This window comes from Apium graveolens, chromosome 4 (genome assembly GCF_009905375.1).
Source record: "Apium graveolens cultivar Ventura chromosome 4, ASM990537v1, whole genome shotgun sequence".
In the NCBI taxonomy this organism is placed as follows: Eukaryota; Viridiplantae; Streptophyta; class Magnoliopsida; order Apiales; family Apiaceae; genus Apium; species Apium graveolens.
The window spans coordinates 150572619-150579983 of record NC_133650.1 but is presented as its reverse complement, the minus strand read 5'-3'; the positions used below and the strand labels follow the sequence as shown (position 1 = coordinate 150579983).

Below are 7365 nucleotides of genomic sequence, written 5' to 3'. Positions count from 1 at the left end.
GCTTCCCAATCACACGGCGAATCGCCGCAGGGTGATAATCCACTGTCATCCCCCTCACAATAGAATACCCATTCTTTTTAGCTTTCGCGTTCGCATATAACTCACGAATAACGCTCATCGAAACTGCTTCAAGAGACTCACAGAAAGCAATCCAACCCTTCTCAGCAATCATAGGCAACAACTCACCATCCCTCCCCGATGGTAAGAACCCCCTCTCCTTCAAAATCGGCTTACCCAGAAGCCTCGTATACTCCTCATCAGCAGCCCTATCAAACAACCGAGGCCTTCCAGCAGTACCCCTCGAAGAATCAGTAGTAGGGACAGTGCTGCTGCTATCAATAGTCCTGGATCTCTTGGGTGCCATCGAAACTGAGAAAAAGTGTTTAAGATTTGTGTTTTTAAATATGGGAGAGAGTTTAAGGTTTGAAAGTGTATGGGGAGTATATGGAATAGGTATATGTATATATAGGGTATAGATTAGGGTAAAATTTGATTAGGAGTGGGTTTGAGGGTTAAAAACATGGGATAATGCGGAAATAGGTCGTGGGTAATGGGGCTGTCTTTTGTTTTTTTTATTTTTCAGATTTTTTGGATTTTTACAAAGCTTAAAAAAAATTCTGCCAGTCGGCCCCTGAGCGATCGCTCAGCAGAGCTGAGCGGGCGCTCAGGGGTCTTCTGGAAAAAAATTTCCTTTGCCCTATTTTTCAGATTTTTTTGTGGTTTTGGATATGTTACTAACTTCTTAGGGTTCCTTTAACAACAAATCATGGGTTGCCTCCCAAGAAGCGCTTCTTTTTCGTCATTAGCTTGACATAGTGTACCTTAATCAAGTTGACAACAAAACGGCACTAACCACTTCCCGGTTTGCCATATCCCCATAGTAATGCTTCAAATGCTGACCATTAACCTTGAATGCTTGGTCCGGATTATTCTCAAAAATATCCACCGCTCCATGTGGAAACACAGTTTTGACAATAAAAGGTCCAGACCACCTTGATTTCAACTTCCCGGGAAAAAGTCGGAGACGAGAGTTAAATAAAAGAACTTGCTGCCCCGGCATAAATGACTTAGGATATAGCTTCCTGTCGTGCCACCTTTCCACTTTTTCCTTGTACATTTTGTTGTTCTCATACGCTTGGAGTCGAAATTCATCCAGTTCATTTAGCTGAAGCATTCGCTTCTTTCCAGCTGCATCTAGATCCACGTTCAACCTCTTCAATGCCCAATAGGCCTTATGCTCAAGCTCCGCAGGTAAATGACATCCCTTACGATACACAAGTTGAAATGGGGACATCCCAAGTGGAGTCTTATATGCTGTTCTGTAAGCCCACACAGCTTCATCGAGCTTTAAAGACCAATCCTTCCTTGACGGAAAAACAACCTTCTCTAAAATGCGCTTGATCTCTCTATTAGACATTTTTGCTTGACCATTCGTTTGCGGATGATAGGCAGTAGCAACACGATGATTCACATTGTAGCGCTGCATCATAGAAGTGAACTTACGGTTGCAGAAATGCGACCCTTCTTCACTTATGATTACTCGTGGCATTCCAAACCTTGTGAAAATCTGTTTATGAAGAAAATTCAACACTACCTTTGCATCATTCGTTGGCAGAGCTTTGACTTCTACCCATTTTGAGACATAATCGACTGCCAGCAAGATGTACTGATTATTGCAAGACGAGACAAATGGCCTCATGAAATCGATTCCACAAACATCAAAGACCTCGACTTCAAGCATCACATTTAACGGCATCTCATCCTTTCTCGTAAGATTTCCCACTCTTTGGCAATGATCACACCTTAAAATGAACTGATGAGAATCCTTAAATAAAGTAGTCCAAAAAAACCTGTTTGTAGAATACGAGCTATCGTCTTCTCACCACCATAATGTCCACCATAAATTGTGGAGTGGCAATCTCGTAATATCCCCTCCGTCTCACAGAATGGGATACATCTCCTGATGATCTGGTCAGCTCCATGTCTAAACAAATACGGTTCATCCCACATATACCACTTCACCTCATGGAGAAACTTCTTCTTTTGAGCTGTATTCAAATTAGGAGGCATTATATTGCTGACAAGATAATTCACAATATCTACGAACCATGGCTCTTCCTCCTGAACTGCGAACAACTGCTCGTCCGGAAAAGATTCATTGATCAATATTTTATCATGTGAAGTAGACTCGGGATTCTCCAATCTAGAGAGATGGTCAACTACTTGATTCTCAGTACCTTTTCGATCCTTGATCTCTAACTCAAATTCATGTAGCAAGAGCACCCAACGAATGAGTCTAGCTTCGAATCCTTCTTGGAAACCAAATAGTGAATGGCCGCATGATCAGTGAACACTGTCACCTTTGTCCCAAGCAAATAAGATCGAATTTTTTCGAAACCAAAGACTATAGCCAAGAGCTCCTTCTCAATAGTGGTGTAGTTCATTTGAGCCCCATTTAAGGTCTTGCTAGCATAGTAGATCACATGAAAGAGATTATTCTTGCGCTGCCCAAGAATTCTGCCCACCGCATAATCACTTGCATCACACATCATCTCAAAAGGCTCTGTCCAATCAGGTGCTGTAATAACTGGTGCAGTTATCAAAATCTTCTTGCGAGTCTTGAATGCCATCAAGCATTCATCATCAAATTTGAAAGGCACATCCTTCTCAAGCAATTTGCACAACGGCTTAGATATTTTTGAAAAGTCTTTGATGAAACACCGATAAAAACCCACATGACCAAGAAAACTACGGATTCCTTTCACAGAAACAGGTGGTGGAAGATTTTCAATGACTCCCACCTTGGCTTTGTCCACCTCGAGACCCTTTCTAGAGACCTTATGCCCAAGAATAATGCCTTCACGCACCATAAAGTGACATTTTTCCCAATTGAGCACCAAATTAGTTTCCAGACACCTTTTGAGTACTGCACGAAGATTACTCAAACATTCATCATACGAATGTCCAAAGACGGAGAAGTCCTCCATGAACACCTCGACAGTATTTCCAATCATATCAGAGAATATAGCCATCATACATCTCTGAAAAGTGGTCGGTGCGCCACATAAGCCAAATGAAACTCTGCGAAAAGCAAACGTGCCAAATGGACAAGTGAAGGTAGTCTTTTCTTGATCGTCTGGTGCAATACAAATCTGATTATACCCCGAATAACCATCCAGAAGACAATAATACTCATGACCGGCCAACCTGTCAAGCATCTGATCAATAAAAGAAAGAGGGAAGTGATCATTCCTCATGGTCTTGTTCAACTTTCTGTAGTCCATGCATACCCTCCATCCTGTGATTGTTCGAGTGGGGATGAGCTCGTTCTTCTCATTTGCTACCACATTAATACCTCCTTTCTTAGGTACACATTGCACGGGGCTCACCCAAGAACTGTCAGAAATAGGATAAATGATTCCTGCATCCATCCACTTCAGAATTTCTTTCTTCACCACTTCTTTCATGATAGGATTAAGTCTGCATTGTTGCTCAACAATAGGCTTACTACCCTCCTCTAGCAGAATTTTATGCATGCAATATGAAGGGCTGATTCCCTTGATGTCTGCTATAGTCCATCCGATAGCCGATTTGAATTCTCTTAAGATCCTTAAGAGCTTGTCCTCCTCACTACCTGAAAGGTCAGATGTAATAATAACAGGTAAAGTAGATGCATCACCTAAAAAAGCATACCTCAAGTGTTCAGGAAATGGTTTAAGCTCCAAGATAGGTGCTTCCTCAATAGATGGTTTGAGCTTTCCTTCAGCATTTTTGAGGTCAAAAGTACCAAGAGATTCAAATGGCATGTCTAACTTTCGCCTCCATGGATAAGCATTTAGATATTGTAATTGCTCGTTGCCATCCTCATCATCACTATCAAAATCCCCCACTAAGGCCTTCTCTAATGCATCAGACATTAACATATGATCAAGTTCTGAAGTAACCGCAGAATCAATCAAATCCACTTTTAAGCACTCATCATCTTCTGTAGGGAATTTCATTGCTTTGAATACATTGAATGTCACATCCTGATCCTGCACCCTCATAGTAAGTTCACCTTTCTGCACATCTATCAAGGTACAGCCTGTAGCCAAGAAAGGTCTCCCCAAGATTATGGGAATCTTCTTATCTTCCTCGAAATCCAGAATAACAAAGTCTGCAGGAAAGAAGAGCTTATCTACCTTTACTACCACATCCTCCATTATGCGTCGTGGGTATGTGATAGACCGATCAGCCAATTGTAGAGACATGTAGGTGGGTTTTGGATCAGGTAAATTCAACTTTTTGAAGATCGACAACGGCATCAGATTGATACTTGCTCCCAAATCATAGAGGCACTTGTCAAAAGACAACTTGCCAATGGTGCAAGGAATGGTGAAGCTACCTGGATCTTTAAGCTTTGGAGGTAACTTTTGTTGCAGCACAGCACTGCATTCTTCCGTTAAAGCAACGGTCTCAAGATCATCCAGTTTCACCTTCCTTGAAAGAATAATCTTCATAAATTTCGCATAACTAGGCATTTGCTCCAGAGCCTCAGCGAAAGGTATGTTGATGTGAAGTTTCTTGAACACCTCCAGAAACTTACCGAACTGCTTATCCAGCTTTTGTTGTTGCAATCTCTTAGGGAAAGGTGGTGGAGGATAGAGCTGTTTCTCCCCTGTATTACCCTCAGGCAGAGTGTGTTCAATAGTAGTCTTCCTTGGTTCCGCTGCTTTCTCCTTTTGCTTAGCTTCTTCATCACCAACTTCAGCTTCTCCTTCTTTTGCTTTTTCAGCATCAACAACTTTTCCAGACCTTAAGGTAATAGCCTTGACTTGCTCTTTAGCTTCCTTCCTGCCTGGCACTTCAGTCTCACTGGGAAGTGTGTCAGGTTGACGATTAAGCACTGCATTGGCTATTTGACCGATTTGATTTTCCAAGGTCTTGATAGAGACCGCCTGACTTTTGCATAACAGCTTAAGTTCCTCAAAATCAGCACTAGAGGGTGGAGCTGCACCTCCTTGTTGAGGATATGATTGCCTTTGAGCATAATGTTGTGGTTGCTGGAATCCAGGTGGATTGAACTGTTTACTTACGCCTTGCTGATATGGTTGCTGAATAGCATTCTGATTATTACTCCAGCTGAAATTTGGATGATTTCTGTTGTTAGGATGATAAGTAGCTGGTACAGGCTGCTGCGGTCGCTGATAATTGTTCACATACTGAACAGATTTATTAACAAGAGAATGCTGATCCGTAGCATGAGAAACTGCACAAAGCTCACAGACCATAGCTATCTGATTGACTCCATAAGTGGCTAGAGAATCGACCTTCATAGATAGCGCTTGGAGCTGCGCTGCAATAGCTGTAGCTGCATCAACTTCCAAAATACCTGCTACCTTCCCAGGGATCATCCTTTGAGTCAGGTTTTGATGCTCATTTGCAGCCATAGTCTCAATAAGATTATAAGCCTCCGTATAGCTTTTGTCCCATAAGGCGCCTCCAGCTGCTACATCGAGCATGGGCCGAGATTGGGCCCCCAAACCATTATAGAAACCAGTGATCACCATCCAATCAGGCATTCCATGATGTGGACACTTTCTCAACATCTCCTTGTTGCGCTCCCAAGCTTCGCACATAGATTCTGTAGGTTGCTGCGTAAACTGAGTAAGAGCACTCCTCATAGCCGCAGTCTTCGCCATTGGATAAAACTTCACCAGAAACTTTTGTGCAAGATCTTGCCAAGTAGTGATAGACCCAGCTGGTTCAGAATGTAACCAGTCCTTAGCTTTATCCCTCAGTGAGAATGGGAAAAGCCTCAGCTTGATAGCCTCATCAGTCACACCATTATATTTGAAAGTACTACAGATCTCGATAAAATTCCTTATGTGCATGTTGGGGTCTTCAGTCGCAGCACCTCCAAAAGAAACAGAATTCTGCACCATCTGAATAGTGCCCGACTTGATTTCAAAGTTATTGGCCTCAATAGCCGGGTGCATGATGCTAGACTGAATGTCATCAATTTTAGGCCGAGAAAAGTCCATAAGAGCTGGATCTGCCGGAACAATAAGATCACCCATGATTACTGGCTCTTTCTGCTCACTTCCTGAATCTGAATCTTCAAAATCTATCTTCTCCAGAATATCAAGAACTTCATCTGTCTCCTCAGCCGTATCTAAAGTCCTCTTGCGAGTACGAGAACGTGTTTGTATAAATGCTCGCTAAAGTACCTGAAACACAACTGGAAACAATAAGTAACACGTCTTAATCACTGAGTCCTAATGATGACTGATGGTAAGTACATAAACTAAACAAAAACGCCGAGTCCCCGGCAGCGGCGCCAAAAACTTGTTAGGTCGAAAACACGCGCTAATAATACACGCAAGTATACGCGTTCACAAGTAATATAGAATACTTTCTAGTTCGTTCCCACAGAGACTCAGCCTCTTAGGAAAAGGAGGTGGAGGATAGATCTGTTTCTCCCATATATTACTCTCAGGAGGAGTGTGCTCAATAGTAGTCTTTCTTGGTTCCACTTTGCCTACCTTCTGCACTTCTTCTTCTTCAGCCTCCACTTCAGAATCTGGAGTCTTATCTTTTTCAGGATTCGCAACCTTACCAGACCTCAATGTGATTGCTTTAACATGCTCCTTAGATTCCTTCTTGCCTGGCACTTCAGTATCGCTCGGAAGCGTGCCAAGTTGATGATTCGGTAATGTATTAGCAATTTGCCCAATCTGATTCTCCAAGGTTTTGATAGAAACAACTTGGCTCCTGCACATGAGCCTCAACTCCTCCAATTCATATTTTTCATTAGCTTGAGGTAACTGTTGAAGTTGAAGTTGTTGCTTCAGGGCATATTGCGGTTGGTGAAAACCAGGAGGGTTATACTGCTTTGCTGTGTATGGATGATAAGATTATTGTACCGTATTCTGATTGTTTCTCCAGCTGAAGTTAGGATGATTGTGGTTATTTGGATGATAAGTGGCTGGAGTTTGTTGCTGTGATCTCTGAAAGTTGCTCACAAATTGAGTTGATTCGCTAGAAATAGCACACTGCTCAGTTTCAAGTGCCCACACACAAATCTCATAAACACTAGTGATTTGATTAACTCCATAATTAGCCAAAGAGTCCACTTTCATCATCAAAGCTTGAAGTTGAGCAGCTATAGTAGTAGTTGTATCCACCTCCAAAATTCCTACTACTTTGCCTTGCAACATTCTTTGCGTAGGATTCTGGTATTCATTAGCTTCCATTAGCTCAATCAACACCTAAGCTTCGTTATAGCTTTTAGCCCATAAGGCTCCACCATATGCTGCATCGAGCATAGGTTTAGATTGTGCGCCTAAACCATTGTAGAAACAGTTTATAATCATCCAATCAGGC

General features: G+C 42.2%; 1 non-coding gene across 1 annotated transcript; it reads left to right on the top strand.

Annotated features, from left to right (window-relative positions):
- The first annotated feature begins 5559 nt into the window (after positions 1–5559).
- Positions 5560–5666, top strand: LOC141722448 (small nucleolar RNA R71). The gene has a single exon (XR_012575466.1). It is a non-coding gene; the product is annotated as a small nucleolar RNA R71 (small nucleolar RNA).
- The last annotated feature ends 1699 nt before the right edge of the window (positions 5667–7365 follow it).